This window comes from Ischnura elegans, chromosome 8, assembly GCF_921293095.1.
Source record: "Ischnura elegans chromosome 8, ioIscEleg1.1, whole genome shotgun sequence".
Lineage (NCBI taxonomy): Eukaryota > Metazoa > Arthropoda > Insecta > Odonata > Coenagrionidae > Ischnura > Ischnura elegans.
In genome coordinates, this window is record NC_060253.1 from 50,807,265 (window position 1) to 50,825,470 (window position 18,206).

At 38.9% G+C, this 18,206-nt stretch overlaps 1 protein-coding gene across 2 annotated transcripts in view; it reads right to left on the reverse strand.

Annotated features, from left to right (window-relative positions):
- Positions 1–18,206, reverse strand: part of LOC124163205 (sterol regulatory element-binding protein cleavage-activating protein) — a 194,472-nt gene that overhangs the window by 61,522 nt on the left and 114,744 nt on the right. The gene's annotated exons all lie outside the window — the stretch shown is intronic.

Consider the following 18,206-nt stretch of genomic DNA (forward strand, 5'->3'; position numbering starts at 1 on the left):
TAATACTTGGCATGCAAACCAAGAAAGTGGGGGAACTAAAGAGGTATCGGAGAAGGTTGGAATTTGGGAGTGTCGAAAGGGAGGGGTTGGACCTTCCCTAGGTTCCTATGTTGTAAAAGCCAAGGCAATGTGGGACGATGGGAAGGTAGGTAGGTCCCAAAGTACTTAAAATACATATTTTAAGGGCCTTGAGTGGGGCTGATGCACCGAAGATGACCGCCTGCAGTGAGATCACTGAAGCACAGCACTAAATAAATTCTGTGGAAAAACAAAGATTAATCTTTTCATTAAAATGCTCAGCGAATTCCACAGAAACCACTAAGTTTCTATCCATTTTGAGTGCATATTCGTTCCAGTTCTTCCAATATCCTTAGGTTTTTCCCACGCTTGCTAACATATTTTTACACTTGGTAAATGGTAACTTTGTTTACTTATAATATTATTTTTTTATTGCAAATGGAACTTCTATGCCTCTTTATGCAATTTCTCTGCATGTAATTTCACGAGCAACTTCAATACGTATTTAACTGCATATATTTCATGTTTGACGAGGGGTTGGATAAAATATAGGACTTTCTAGTCCCAATCTTGCCCAATAAAGACGTATTATTAATATCCTTCCTACATTCTCCCAATCCACATCTCGATTGCCTATACGTTTGTTTTATTTCCATTCCTCAATTTCCTTGAAACTACAACATATAACACGTCATTTCATACAATTTTTTTCACGAGACTTTAGTAAGGTCTTTCCGAAGGGCTCACTTCATTTGCTATAATCAGCACCTGAGAACTATTCTCTAATTCACATTTCTTCTTTTCAAAGCCAAATTTCCCTATCGTACTAATTGGATACAAATTATGGATACTGGCGATAAAAATGGTTATCTAATCTCAGCGACCAGTAAACTTTGAAGCCATGATTTTTAAAAATAACCAATCGAAAGGTTTTGGGATAACAAGTGTTTTCGCAAGTCTCGAGAGCTAACGTATTATGGTTCAATTATCTATTTATTGAACTTCCTCCTTGAAACTGCACAGACATTTAAAAATAGACCTCTTAATTAACCTTTTCGAAAAACCCTTTAAAAGCGGCTGCTTCCTTTTTCCCAAAAAAGGACACAAGGAATATAAATATATCTCATTTATGGGGAAAAGTTGAAGTGGTGTCTTTGGTAGCTTTTTAGATATGCAAAGAAAGTGGAAATGTGATGTTTTGGAACTAAAGGCTTCACTTATAAATTGGAAAACTACTTAAAACATAATTTAAAAATATATCACAAAAAAAACATAATTTAAAAATATATCACTTCGTAGACTATTTTTGACTCAGGAACATTTTACCAACACTTCCGATAAGATTTACAGCCAATCCATTAAATCAAATTTTTTCATTTCATTTTGCAACCCAAGAAGGTTAAAAGAAAAAAAAACCTTCGACATTTCTGGAGAAATTGAATGTGTTCGTTATTTTTTGCTTTAGAAAGACGTGTGAGGTCTAGAGTAAATATTTTGCGGCATAGAATTCGCAGATTAAATGCGAGTTTACATCAAAGTGTTCCGCTTTCAAGTAAAAAATTGATGTTTGCCCAGACTCTTCAGATAACAGAACGTTGGTAGGACGCACGCAACAGACGTCAGAAAAGAAAACAAGTGAGTTACTTCGCATCTGAGACTAATTGAAAAGGGCGACAAAAAATATGAAAAATATAAAAGATGGACGAGAAGCATGAGAAAAAAATAATAAAATATTCAATCCGGAGAGGTACTTCTCTACATTATCGCAAAAAAACCTCTGTGTAAAAAAATGTGAGCAAATGAATGTATATAAAAAGGTAAGATAAACAAAGGCTAGAGAGATAAGTACGGATTATGGCTGGTAAGGTACAAAATACCGTTGTGGCAAAGGGATATAAGTGAATCACTGATAAGCATATACGTATAAATTCTGATTTACATGTATCTCTTTGTTGCAACAATATTGTGCACCCAACCAACCATTATCTGCATTTATCTCCAAAAAAAATTGCACTTATCCCCCTTTGCCATAAGGGTCATCAATTATACCTTAGGACTGAAGCAATGAGTCAGTGTGATGGTACGACGTAAGCACGAATATTACAACAGAGGATCCCCAAGTCGCGTCGCTGACGGACAAATTGATCCGAGTTTCAAGGGTAAAATAAGGTATAATTAGGGGTGTTAACCGAAATTTATATACACGATGATGCGATGTATCAAAATGCATAACTTTTCAATGCTATTCCTCGCATTGACAAACATTTTACTGCAAAATATGGGTAAAAAAAATGAATCGTATTTCACTCATCACCGCGCTGCGGACATTTTTGAAAGCCGATTAAAATTCGACCGAAGAGGCAACAGAAATATACCTTCTGTGGGAAGGAATTGGGCCTCCTTCATGCAGTCCTCTTAGACGTAAGCATTGGGTGACGTCAAGGAAAACAAATGAGGTACTGATGACAAGACAGGAGGGATGATAAGGTTGGCGAAAGAAGGGTAAAAAAATAAACAGATGAGAAGTGTCGAAAGAGGGAGAGTGAAAGGAAGATACAGACACTTGTAAAGAAAAAAATAGGAGGCTTTAAAGAGAGAGGAAGACTCAACTTGGAGGGGCATTCAAGGGGAAAGAGTTGTTTCCCAAGAGTAAAAGAGGGATAGATGCAGATTCAGTGGAATTAAGAAGTGTCATAAGATGTGGTCACGTCTCAAGGAGCCACCGCGTTCATTGTTCGCAGAATAAAAAGGTCGACCATAAGAGTACATGACGAGAAATGGGAAGGGAGAAGAGTGAACTCCGAGCTGGCAGATAAATACTTGAAAGAGTAAATAAACAGTGTGTCCAGGCAAGCAAAGAAGAAAGATTCATGCAGGATTCCAGGTTTTCCGGGGAAATCTTACAACATTCCAGGCAAATCTTACGTGATTACTGGGATCAGTGGCGTAACTAGGAATATGCTGTGGAGGGGGGGGGGGTGAGGGAGATGAGTGGGGGCTACCCCCCCAGGAAACTGGGAGATCGGGAAAAAAATTGAAAAATAAAATACCTAAAAATTCATTTTACATCATATTGGCACTTAAAATTTAACTTCAATCAGATGCAGCTATTATATATCAAATCCAGACAAGATTTTTAAATATTTATTTTGATTTCTCTAAGGTTTTGGGCGGGGGATACATCCACTCATCCCCCCCTTGTTACGCCACTGACTGGGATAGATAAGAATTTCAAAGCACCAAAAATTGCATCAAAACTTTTAAAAAAAATTTATATTTATGTATTATTTTACGTTCCTAATTTCAAAAATTACAATTAGTAATAGAAATTTTACATTTAATTTATGAATGTCTCACTTGGCACCTCAAGAAATACGTCATAATTTAAAGAAAATGGGCGCTGAACTGGCAAATTTTCACGCGGAATGAACTTGAAATAAAAGCTATTGAAGTTCCACGTGGGAGAAAACATTCATTAATAAAATTCATGCCTAATTCCAGGGACTAAAAATTCACGCATAATTCCCGATGCACCAGGTTTTCCCGGTAACCGGACACCCTAATAAACGAAAGAAATCGATGGTCTCTTTTCATTGCAATTCGGAGATTGAAAATTTTGGAGATTCCACTGATAAACAAATTAAACGCCAGTACCATGAAAAACTCATAGCAGTTTCTCCTAACTTGACGTAGTCTTCTTTTAAAAAAACAGGTCATCTTCACAAAAAGTTGCTGAAGAGGCATTTACAAGTAGAAATTCGAATTTTATCTCGTCATTATCATGAAAAATTCATAACAGACTCCTAATTTTACATAGTCTCCTAAAAAATTACGCTTTCAAAACAAAACATTCCGGAAGATTCATTTATAAATTAAAATTTTCCAATACGATCTCATGATTACGTTTGTGTCCGAGTAGAAAGAAATGTAGATTACAACTCCAACATAAAAGTCGTTTAATAAGAAAGCTCACATAAAATTCATTGAAAAATAAGATCCAAGAAAATTTATACATTGCGACCAAGAAAACAACTTCCGGAGTTACTAACGAAATAATTAGCGACTGAAGTTAAAATATGCCTGCTGTATACAAATAGCGACATTTTCACATCAACCTATTGAACAAAGATTTAGCTGAATTAAAAATTCATTGGATAATCCGCATGCTGCGTATCCAAGGATTAAATTTTAACAACGAAGGATTACATGCGCAAAAGCGGTATTTTTAAGCGTAACAAACGAAAAAATTGGAATGAATCATTCTTTTAATCACATATCTATTCGATACTCACATGAATGAGCATAAGAGGCATTGGTTCACATCAAAGTCCCCAAACAACTAGTGAGGAACGACCACTAGAGTGATTCTACCGCCAAAATAGTCATCACGGAGGAACAACGCGGGGGACTTGACTCAATCGAGTAAAAGTAGAAAATGGAAGCAAACAGTATTGTTTTATTTATCATTTTTGTTTACCTTCACCACCCCGAAAAAAGCGCATTTAAAGCCTTCACAGCGGGGGAATCTAACGAACACCAACGTAAGACTATCACATACACCCATGCCCTAGATAGGGGCAACCTACCCCGGCGGGAATCGAACCCATAACCTTAGATTTGACAGGACCCCGCGGCCACAGTATGAATGTCATCAATGAATTTGTCTTTCCACTTCTCTGCCCATAGTTGTAAAAGCCTTCTCTCCTCGCACCAATTTCTCACAGCGAGGACTTTCGCCGGTGGTTTTCAAAGACTTCACCCTTATTTCATCACTTTGACCAGTATCCCAACTCTCAACCCCTTAGTCTACTAAGCCCACATGGGCACATTCACGGGGGGGGGGGGGGAGAACTTAATCTTGCCCACACGAGATTATGCGGGTGCTAACATGGCATTGTGAACCAGATCGCGCCCTTCCAGGCGACGTGAGAGTGAGGCAACACCCCGAACCCTTCTCTAAGGGTTAATAAAGGCGGCGCGGCGTGAAGCCCTTGTCCGGTTTCTCAACCCCTGTATTCCTCGCATTAGCGCCAATTCCGCGGCGGATAATGGAGTCCAGCTGTTGCGCGACCACAAAACAATACAGCAAGTTATCGAGGAGGGATTCAGAGTAAGGAAGGCGGGGTGGAATTGGAGGCCAGCTGACACCCAGTAGAGCCCCGCTTGCGCGCGTACGGCGGCCTCCCTAGGGAAGCTCTAATTAGAGACGCCACATTTCCCCTAACATCCAGTGAGGAACGACCACTACAGCGATTCTATCACAATAAAATTCATCATAGAGGAAAAGATAGTATTTTTTTAAACACGCTTTTTCCAAGAACAGATAAAACGCACCAGTGGCGTAACTGATATGCTTTGGGGGGGGGTTTGGCTTGGAGCGGGAAAATAAAAAAAAATGACATGCCTGGATATACATTTTTACATCATTTCGGCAGTCGAAATTTAAGTTTATGCAGATGCAGTTATTATATTTCAAAACTAGGCAATATTTTTAAATGACTTTGTTATTTCTCTGATGCTTTGGGGGGATCTATACCCTCATCCCACCCAATAGTTACACCACTGAAGTGCACAAAAAAGTCATAAATAATCTATTCACAACTCAGAAAACAAAGTATGGGCGATGATTAGGTTAATTAGAAATTAGTGTAGAAGGGCCTGATAGGTGAGTCAGGACTGGCACCAAACCAAAATTCTAAACCAAATCAGCACCCCAGGAGATGAAAAGCTTATATTTTACTTTTTAGTGCATTTTATGTCGCTCTTGGAAAATGATTTTTATAGTATAACTTAAAAACTATTTCATTAAATCTTTATCTACTTCACTTTAGTGGTGAATCATGTAATCGATTTAACCACAGCAGTATAAGAAACTTCTGCCAAAATAACATAACTAAAGCCATGAATTGAGAAAAATTTTAACTGTTTTTTCCAAGTTGAAATTCAGTTAATCAGAGCGCAATGGAAAAAATGTCACATTTCCGATTATTGAATATTTTATATTCATCATAAGCAAGCAAGTGCGCATAGATAAAAAGGCACATGACATAGATCACAATTCGGTAAAAACTCTTTCAAGACTTAAATGCTTAACCCTACAGATATTAATGTTTTTTACAGTCTTTATATCAACTCACCAACCTGTCTGTTTGTCTGGTACAAATCTTGTAACTGAAATTTGACTCACTTCCTGTGTAGCAAAAACGCTGAAATTTTGCACACTTCTTCATTTCCGATGACAATACATGAAAATATAACTTTTTCTCTCCAACCCCCCTTTAACCACCCCCCAGTCAACCTATAGCCCCCCAAAACATGTTTTTGATCTAAGAAGTTCCAAATGGTCGATTTTCGTGTTTCGTGGCATTTTTAACATAGGGGTAGGCATTTAAAAGCATAGGGGTGGCATTTTGAAACACAGGGGGCTTACCATTCACTGAAAATTTAATAAATATAGTGACTTTTTTAATACGTCACTTTTGGTTTTTCAGGGTCACTGAGTTTTTTTGCTTTGTGTCATATATAAACGTTGCTCATCCCCTGTAATCTAAATATTAAGGCTGGTTTAAAAAAAAAAATTTTTATAAGAGCTTATTTAATCAATTTTGAAAAGTAGGAAGCGAAGAAAGTCCATTTCACTGAATGAGGAACGGTGCAGAATAATAAGAACCTATTTCGAAGCTTTACGAAAATGATATGCGCCACGATAGAATATGGGTGAGACTGTCCAATTTCATTCTTTTTGATGACGTGACTATTTACCGTGGATCGACCTAATTAGTATTGAGGAAGTTCTAGGAATAATAGGAGAGATGAGAAGCCTAATGAAAACCTTGATAAGAAGTCGGAACAATCTTATAGGTCATAGTTTTAATATAATGGCCTGATGAAGACAATCGTCGAGGAACAAGTGGATAGCAAGAACGGAAAAGGAAGACCTCGAATGAAATATATGGAAAAGGTAAAGAAGATTGTAAAAGAGAATAGATAAGTAGGATCAAAAATATTAGCTGATAGGAGAATCGAGTGGAGAGCTGCGTCAAACCAATTTTGGGATGGTTGACTATTGATGATGATGAACTATTTGCACGATTATCCGTTTATCCATCCGATTATCCGTTAAGTTTAACATTCTATATTATCCGTATAGATTCTATATTATCCGTTAGATTTTCCCATTTAAATCTTTTAATGCCGTTTTACACTGGGCACGCCATTGCGCAATTTTGACGTATGGACAAAAGCACAATCCAAATTGCGTCGTGCTAAGCGGTGAATTTCTAGAACACATGCGAGAATGCGCAGATGCGAGACGACAAAATAGCCCCAACTCTAATTCCAAACTCGCATTCCCGCAATTTCAATATGTTTTCAGTGCTAACCTGCACAATGTGACCCGAGTAAAACGACCTTTAGATGGCCAAAAAATACACCCAAAAAATGTCAAAGGATAAAAGCGAATCCAAACGAAACAATTATCATTCACGTAATCCGTTACCCAACAGACGGAATATATGCATAACCCTCACCCACTACTTGGCAACTCGGAAATTTACGACTGAAGACAAACGCCGAGGAGTCACGATTATCTGACGGGAGAGTTGGGGGGTGAAGAGGGATCCCAAGACGGGAGGTCAGGGCTGCGTGAGAGGTCACTGTGCCTCTTCATGCGAGGCTATGCGAATTAAGGCCCAATACTGCACACTGCGTGACCCCAGGGGGCAAGACGTGAGTTTACCGTCCGCTGCTGATTTAGTCCTTCCCACAGCAATGCAACTGGATTTTACTTTCCACCATTTCATAAGCTAAGGAAAGAATAACCGTACATGCATACAAATTACCTCAAGTTCTCACCCTTGCTATAAAATAACGTAGGACCCTGCCGCCATCGAATTTTAACAGGCAGCTCACATTTCTACATCCAGCTAAGACCCTCAACTCGAAATAAAAATAAGAGTGTGTAGAGCATATTCATCACTGTATTGGCATAATGACGCCTGGAAACTGGGATATGCTCTAGCTTTCGAGCGGCGGAGGCGGTGTCCACAGAAATATGATCACGTAGCACGGTCATTCGTGACAAAGGTCACTGAGCAGTGCCGACGCGGTTAACTTCTGAGACCGGAAAGAAGGCTCTCGAAGACTGACTCACAAGGTCGGCGTTTCGGACCTCTTCGGCAAATGGATGCTGTGTTGTCATGCACTGATTACTCCGAGATACGGGAAGGAAAAGCCTCGTTATCTGCGGAGGAGGAGGCTAAAATAAACTCAAACTGAAATTCATTATCGAGCGAGACGTAACAAGTCAAGAGAGTAAGTTGAGATTAGCACAAGGAAAGGAAGATATCATTGCAAATACGAAGCTTGCATGATAATTTTTGTGAAATATCTTCTTTTTTTTTAAACGTTACAAAATCATTGTATTGTAAAAGCTTATTTTATTGACAGACATAGTTTTAGACCACACTGTAGCTACCCACTTTTATTTAAAAATTTATTATTTAAAGTTTTCCTGGATATCATACAATTCCTTATACCACTTCTTTCTATACAGAGCGCGACCCGGGTTTCAATGAATTATCATCATCTTCAGGTGCAAATTATGATTTGTTTATATTGTTATTGTTACCTAGTTACTTGATGAATTTTAAAACGTGCGCCAGAATAGTGGAAAAGGATGGGTAAAGAAAATAAATTCATCAAGTAACTGGGTAACAATAATAAGATAAACAAATCATAATTTGCGCCTGAAGATGATGATAATTCATTGAAACCCGGGTCGCGCTCCGTAAAGAAAGAAGTGGTATAAGTAATTGAGTGATATCCAGGAAAACTTATAATGGAATACCACAAAGTAAATCAAGAATTAGAGAATTTTTAATTATTTAAAATTGATTTCCATGAATTAAAAATTTCAAAATGCTTCACCCATTACCATGCTAATGTTAATAAACAACAAACACTGCAATCAATCAGCAATCCACCCCGAGAGATGATTAGAGTAGGGCTCACCCCAGAACAAATCTCAAGCGTATGAAGTTCACAAATTCAGGTTAAGGAGACAAGTTCCCTTCCCGGGGCCACCTCGCGCTTCGATGATTTTTATTTTTAGTGTGCCCAAGGACTTTATCCGGGATTTGAACGCGGGACCCCTCTGCACCCCGCTAGAGACTCGGAGAATGCGCGATATGCTTAGATTGCTTGAGCAATTGAAAATAGATATCTTTAAGAGCGACACAGAAAACATATTAGAAACCCACTATGATTCTTCATCCAATAGAAACGATACAATAAAAGAGATATTTTGATATCTATAGAATTTCGCTTCTTCTCCTAACAATAAAGGACTTTAATAAATGCTATTACTAATTTCGTAGGAGCAATTCCTTTTCATTTGTAAGTGGCTGGTGTCGTTACACCCACCACCACACGCCTGTTTAGGCGGCATGTGGGGTAGCATGTAGATGTAGATGAAGCACCATAAAGCTCTAACCAGCTGCCCCATCATGGGAAAAATAAAATGAGGCAAACGTAGCACTTTAATACTGAAAAGAAGGAGGAGAAAAAGGGAAGTATATACATACAAGCATCAGGTGCCCACAAAAACGAACTTTCCATGCATTTGGCTTCTTATTTTGCTGCAGTTGATGGCCATTCCGACCACCAACTCCCCTTCGTCCTTGACCTCGTACACCATAGAGACCTCGGAGATACCGATTGTTTCTTTATTTTAGAAAAAAAAATTTATGGAGGGTAAAATAGCACGAAGAGCGACGTCAATCCACATCACGCTCGAGGACCGTGAGATAATACCAAATTCATTCCTTCCACATGGAGGATGTCCACCGAATAGTGATCCCTAAGGTTACTGAGTACGGTCGGCGGGTTTGACTCGTGGTTTGACCCACTGTGATCTTTTTCAAATATCTTCGCGACTGAGAGGCAGACTCAAGCTTTTTGGGGGGTGAGGCCGTGGCGTAGTGGGAGGGGAGTTCCATAGGTTCCGGACCTCCTCCCCTTACCCGCCCCCAATTAAAAAAAAATAAATAAAAAAATTTTTCCTTCGTTAAAAAAAATAAAAATATCATGATTTACAAAAGATTCCTTTGATAATAGGGTAGTTTCCTTCATCAAAGAAAACGAAATGCATTGATTGCGATTCCTTACCCACCATTAGTGTACCTATTCATAATATACAAATTATTTGGTTTTAGAAGTCCCAGTGTAGACAAATCGCAACGGTCAATTTTAACCTCATTTGAAAAAGGCCAGATTGGCGCCCATACGGTTCCACTCCACATGACGTCACAGGGACCTAGTTTCTATACGAGTAGATAGGAGTTTTACATTGTCTGAGATTACTAATACATGCAAGAGGCACAGAGCTCAGGGAAACTTCTCTTAATAATCACACATAAAAAATTCCTAAGTTCGGAAAGTTTCCTTCGTATGATAGGGGAATAATAATCCTTTAAGCCAAGTAAGCCTTTAATAATAATTTAAGCCAAGCGCTACCTGCTAGCATGGTACTCAGCTACCTGCTAGCAGCCTGCGTCGTATCAGCGCTCAAGCCTCGCTCCAAGGTCACCTCTCACCCCGACAGCTGGAACCAGAAATACGTCACACTGACTTTTCCCATCATTCCTACTTAGCCGTCGCGTTTTCGCGCGCTTGAAAATTTTCACTTTTCGTTTAATCGCGAAAAATAGATATCGTCATTCGAAAATCTAAGAGCGCGAAATGCGCACTCCAGGAGTGATAATCTTTCGATTTAGGCAATAAAAAAATAATAGGAAACCACCCTATTTAAGTGTTTTCCATTATTAATACAGTTTAAATTAGTTTAAAGCCCTCAGCTTTTTACCCTGTTTTTTCAAAAAATTTCCACCCTAGTTTTGGACCTTCCCCCGTCCTCCTCTCCCCCCCTCCCCCACGAACGAAATTCCTGGCTATCCCACTGAAGTGAGGGCGGCGGGCACATGACTTCCTGAAAGCCAACAAAAAGACGATAGCTGTGCGCGGAGGGAGGGAAAGAGGATCTAACTTCAATATGTCACGGCTATGTTGTAGCACAGCCTCTATTTGGACCGAATGGAATAAGTTGGGTGGTTCGGTGACCGTCACCCGCCGCGTAATTTATTGGCTTTACAAAAGTCGCAGGTCTTGTCGCTGACAGGTAGAGCGATCCGTATTCCTAGGAGAAATAAGCTATATTTGAGGCTGTAAACCAAAATTTACAATCCTGATGAAGGGATTTATCAGATTCATAATTTTTTCGATGCTATTCCGCACCATTGCAATAACTATAATGCAAAATATTGGGAAAAAATGGATTGAATTGCACCCGTCGCCGGGCTGGGGGCATTTTCGAAAACCGATTAAAAAGCGACATAAGGGCATATATGGTGGAATTTAGCTTGGATTAAGGCTGCCAACCAAAATTTAAAGTCCTAATGATGTGACCAATCAAATTCATAACTTTGAAGTGCAATTCCTAACAATTTCAACTACTTTAGCGCAAAATATCGGGGAAAGTGGATCGCACTGCGGGCATCGCCGCGCCGCGAACATTTCCGACCTCCACTATGCATTACGGGCCGGGCAAAATACAGGCCGAGGATTATTTGAAACACACAATACCGCTCTAATTCTATTTGAAATGCAAAATACAAAATACTTTTGACTTCGGTATTTGAAAAACAAAGTAGAAAATAGTATTTTAAATATCCTTTAAAATACTAAATACATTTGTACGGAAACTTAGAGATCTTTAAAAAGGATAACCTGCCTTGGCAGGTTAAGGATAGTTGCAAGCATGAAGAAAAAAAAACGATTCTAACGAAAACAAAAGCAGGTAGCGCTTGGCTTAAATAAGGATTGTTATTCCCCTATCTCTGAAGCATAATGTTACAGAAGTGTTATCAGAGATACTTCAAAAGTACACAATTTTTTTATTTTAGAATTGGAAAATACCAAAATACAAAAGTCTTTGAAATACAAAATACAAGAAACATTCAGATATTTATTAGCTCTACACAGCATTATACATCGGGGTTATTAACATGTTGACAGTTTATCGTACACAAACAACCATGCCCTGGATAGGGGTAACTTACCCAGGCGGGACTCGAACCTTACCCCGCCACCACCGAGGTCGGCAAATTGAAACTTTATTTCAAACACGTATTTTTTAATACTTGTACTAGAAATGCTGCCCAGCCCTGAACGGAGTCCCCTTGCACATCACGGTGGAGGAACGAGAGACGAAACGAAAATCCTTTCCTTTTCCAGGGTGGATCTCAGGCGAATAGTGACCCCAAAGGTTACTGAGCACGCTGGGTGGGTTTGACCCGCTGGTCGCTCGGAAGGGGGCAAGAGAAGAGCTCCCTCTCGACGACAGGCGGGCGGATGGAGGAGTGGAGGGAGCAGTATCTCAAGGAGAGAGGACTCCCACTCAATTCTGGGAGCTGAAGATGTAGAAGGCTGCGGTGCGGGGAGGACGAGAGGGAGCGGGAAGAAGATGCTGTACCATGAGCACCATTAAAACGGGAGAGATGCCCTCCATGGGTGAAAGAGATTGAGATGGGTTGAAGAATAGCAATGCTCGCTGAACTTGGGAAGGGAAACTTAGCACTACTGTCCAATGCATACGGTTATTTTATTTATTCATTTGTTTGTTTATTTATTTTACTTATTTATTTTGTTTATTTATTTATTTTTCATTTTATTTATTTATTTTGTTTATTTGTTTATTTAATAACCCCTTGCGGTAAAATAACAAGTCTAACTCGTCATGATCTTCCAATGCCAAATCGCGCAATGACAAGTGTAGCTTGTCATCAGATTTTCATCATTTTAGTACTATTCACGGGAACCTTATAAATATCCGGTTAAATAAATGTAGGTTCGGGATTCATTAGGCACATTAATATGAGATACAGAAAAGAATTTGATAATTCAAATAAACCTTTGTACCTGATGATGACGCCGCTGCGTCGAAACCAGTAGTACCGCATAAATAAATTGGTGGATTAATGCATAATTTGTTCGCTTTTATTTATTAATTCAAATAAAATTGAGCATGATCTTTAGACTGCTGTCAGAGGGTACTCAAACTTCATACGACCGATAACAGATTTGAAAAAGGTAAAAAAGTTGAGACATTGGTAAACTTTGGATATAAAATAGCAGAAAAACTCAGAAAAAATAATTGTGTTTAACAATGCATTTAATGAATGGCCTAGAGACCGGGCGCATAGTCTTCTTTCTATCGCCTTACCAGTATCGTACTAAACGCTCCTTGCATATTACACGTTTTCGCCCGTGCGGGAAAAAAACCGCACGGTTTTAAATCGTGCACGACTGAAACCGTCTAGTGTGAAAGTGTGCATTTGGTTACGTGGATCACTAAGCAGAAAGACGATGCGGTAGCCGTGTGGCTCCAGTAGCACTGGACTACTGCAATGCGGCTAAAAATCGTGCCTGTGTTTTAACCGTACATTGTACTTCTTCAGTGGACGAATAGAAAAAGTCCCGGAGGTGCTGGAGTAATGGGTGGAGAAGTAATAGTGCTAGAGGAGAATGCTGAGGATGAAATGGATGGATAGAGTAAGAGAAATGAGGGCTTATATAGAATATAATAAAGAGAAGAAAGAACACTATGGATCAATGTGCGCCAAAGAGGAAAACTGTGGATTGGCCACATTATGAGAGACAGCAGTTACGTGGCGACGGAGGGATAAATTGATGGATAAGTTTCTAGAGGAAGACCATGGGACAAGTAACAAATAAATATCAACATGTATATGGGGAAAATGCGCCTCACGGAGATGAAATGACTGTCATGGAATAGGGAGAAATGGTGGGCTTCAGTAAACCAATTTTAGGAAAGAAATATTGTTTATATATTAGCTTAAATCTTAAGCTGGTTGTGTTTCATCCGTAATATTTCGATAGCGGACTGCGGGGTGAGTCAGTTCCAAGCTCTTTTTCCAGGTTTGCTAATGCTAAAAATGAAAAAAAGCACAACTACATTAACTGTGCGTATCAGTAATAGACAAATGTCATTTTTATGCTTAATTTCAATGGTAGGTATGGCAGGTATGTGGTAATTACTTACGGTAATAGCTAAAATGCCCTAGCCCTTTTGCTGATATTTCGTAATTTTTTGCAATATTTGTCCGTATAATGATGTGGATGGAAACCATTAATCCGTCATCCAAAAGGTCCACATTTTGTCCATGTGGAAGTATTAGTATGGTGAAAAAAATTTTAGGTAGAACCTAGACAACACTGATCTGCGTCTGAAATTTCAAACATTTTGCCTCAAAATTTTCTCAAACTTAAAATTTTCATATTTGAGAAATAAGTATACGTTGACAACAGTGACATTCATTTTTCAGGAAAATTTCAAGATAATATCTTAGTAATATCGTCACTCCATCTCAACTGGTTGTATTTTTGTGACGAGTTCTCTCGAACGTAAACAGTTAACCTGTGCGAGAGTTTAAAATTGGAATCGCGGACTGAAAGCAGCCAAGACAGCGCCTATTCAGATTGATTGGATACCGGATCCTGCTGCTGATATCGTGAACGAGTTTTCTGAGGAACGACTCAGGAGCTGTTCACGCACAAGATAACTGCATTGCATGGAGCTATCACGTGGGTCTAAACTATAAGACTTTGGTCAAGTCCGGTCGTAATTTGAGAGAAACGCCACCCCCTCTTTATGGTCAATGTTTCATTGTTACCGTTTTTAAGTTTTCATTATTTCTTTACGTGACGTATAAGGCCCGAATGAGAACAAAATCGGTTGTGGCGCAAAATAATTAATCCAACACGAATTTAAGTATCTAGAAATTCCATCTCTTTTTACAATAAATCTCTCTCCTTTAAGTCATTGTTCTTTTTTTACGAATATCAGCGCACTTTCCAGTCTACAATGATATATTTTAAAAAATTCCGTAAGTGCCTGTGGCGTTTAAACGATCAAGTTATAATGACTCAACATCAAATGGCTATAAAATAAAATAACAACATGCATCAAATTAATGGTGCTATCTTTCAAATTAATGGGACAGATGGCTCCCGCTCAATGAATAGCAATTTTTCGAAACGAATTACTCGGTTAAAACTTGCTTTTCCATGTTATAATTTCTGAGTACATAAATAAAACCATTCCCAAAATATTTCGGTACCTCTAATTTGAAATATGCAACTAAGTACTTTCTAAGATGCAAAAATTTCAAATTTGTGCTAGTCACGCATTGACAAGAATCAACTCTATATACCCTGTAATTTTCAACGTGATAACATTAAGTTTACACAAGTAATACGTCATGAAAAAAGACGAAATTATACCGATTAAGCGGTAGTGATGTGTCTCTCAATCGAATAATTGTTCAACCCATAAATGTTCCGAGACATATACATTTAATCATATCATCATTAATATCAATGAGTAGTCTATGTAGGCACAAAATTTTGATAGCAATCGTATCGAATGAATAGAGATGAGATTTGAGACCCCGGGGGTTTCCGGTCCAGACACAACGCATCATCTCAAGGCCAACCATCTAACTGGACCGGTAAGATTCTTATTCTCCTCCCTCATGCATGAACTTCCGGGCTTGGAGAGGGCAAATCGTTCGTCAGCAAGACGCCGGGGATCGTATTATGCATGCATGGCGGAGCAAGGTGAATGAGACAAGGGAAGACGCGTCCGTCGGACATGACAAGTGACGAGAAGTGGAAGCTGAAAGATAGGGGGTGGTAGGCTGGCAAGCATTCCACGCGATACTGAGGGAGGATTATTTAAGCTATTTAACCGGTTAAGTGAGGCTTGCGTGGAACATATCGTAAAATTCGCTCATAACGAATTTCAGGAGACCATCGTTCTATTTTGCTATGAACGGGTTTTCGTTGTATCCATAATGAAGGATTTTGCTGAATACATCACAGGATTACCGGCTAATATTCCGAAAAATCGTCTTTATTCAAGCAACAGGTCCGTATCCAAGGGACCGAAGAATAATTATTCGCTAAATAATATTTCGTAATAGCGAGGTATAATATAATAAATATATAACTCGCTATTACGAATTATAATTATATTAGAATTATAACGAGGATTTCGCATCATCCGTACGTGCATGCGGGAGAATTAACACTGTCTATTTTAGGAAAGTCCCGAGGGACCGGTAACTCACCTCGTTGTAGGCGGGATTTCTTTACTGGCTAATATTCCGTAAAATCGTCTTTATTCACGCAACAGGTCCGTATCCAAGTTACCGAAGAATAATTCGTAATAGCGAGGACTTCGCATCATCCGTACTCATCGCATGCGGGGAAATTAACATAGGCTATTATAGGAAAGACCAAGGGACCGGTAACTGACCTCATCATAGGCGGGATTTCTTAACATGCGTGATCGCTAATAGCGAGTTTTACTGCAATTCATATCACCCCAACTATCTCCCAGCCCTAAATTAAAATTTATACATCAGTACCTAGTCTTGTATTATTTATTTGCTAACGTCTGGTGTCCTAACACCCCCACCATACGCCTATTGAAGCAGTTTGCGTGGTAAATCGTCGATAAGGTCTATTTTCTTTCATTCTATCCTAAAATAAATTAGAGCCCGGGCGGCAGCGGTTAACAATTTAGGCTATTCACCTTTCTTTTTATTCTCGCATAAAGAGCTGAGGAGAATATTGGCTGAAAACTTAGCGAGGCCAAAGGAGGATGAGAATGTGAGAAAAAAATCGCAAATTAATCAGACAATAGCCATGAATAATATCTCGATGGATCGAAATGACATTCTTATCACTGGGAAATGGAACTATGCCGATATGAGACGACAGAGAGCTTCTCAACTTTTTTTATTAAAGAAACGAAACGTACGACACTGAAAAAACATCAGTTCAAGGACACGATTCAACCATTTTCCTAAGGTATCTCAGTTAACACGTAGACAGAATAACATACGTTCGTCAATTATTTATTTTTCACATAAGAAATTAAATATATAACAATTAATTTCTTAGAATTTAAAAAATAGATAACCATATTTGTTTTTATTAATAATTAGGTCTATACAATATAAAAATGATTAAATACATCTAGGATGCAATAAAAAATTATTGCTTTACCGGATGAAATTCTCAAAAAACTAGCAGTCCCAATTCTGATACAAAAAATTGTAAATAAGTCGCTGACAACAGTAACAATGCTCAGGTAAATTAGCCGTAGGATACGGAATGCATCACTGCCCGCTACTCATCAACACTTCACACAACATCGACGCCACCATCGGATGCGTTCCACGCCACAGATCAAGCGAGACGGGACAGTCTGCAGGAGACAACTAGCCATATTGGAGAGCACAGAAAAAGGCTATCCCTCTCAGCATCAAGGAGGCGGAGGGATGAGAAGGTCATTTACTCCAACTCGCCGAAGCAGAAGCCTCCCTTTGGCGGCAAAATCCAACCAAAAGCCGTTCGCGTAGTAGTGATGAGTTTTCCGACTCCGTAGAAGGCTTCGGTCACTGGTCACTAAGCACCATTCTATTTTTTTAACTGAATAAAACATAAGTAATTGATGACAAAATTAAACAGCTATTTTTTATTCGCGACTAACATGAAATAAATCAAGTCGTCATGTATAACGCGGGAGAATATTATTTGTGAAAAACGTGTATTTCACGTAGAAAGGTATGAGACTAGAACGTTGTAGTGGCGACAACGCTTGAATTACTGGTGTTGGACAACGTAAGTTAAGAAACACCAAATTAACACCTCAACCTGGACAAAATGTGGACCTTTTGGATGACGGATTAAGGGTTCCCTTCACATCACTATACGGACAAATATTGCAAAAAATTACAAAGTGCCAGCAAAGGGGCTAGGGCATTTTAGCTATTACCGCAAGTAATTGCCACATACCTACCACACCTACCATTCAAATTAAGCATAAAAACGACATTTTCCTCTAACGCAGAGTTAATCTATAAGGGCATTTTTCATTTTTAGCAATAGTAAACCTGGTAAAAGAACTTTGAACTCACTCCGCTATCGATATATATTGGATGAAACACAACCAGATATATCTCCCAAAATGCCGACTTGCCGAGAATTCCATAATACATCTAAGTAAAAATAAGACCATCACGAATACGTATAATATGAAG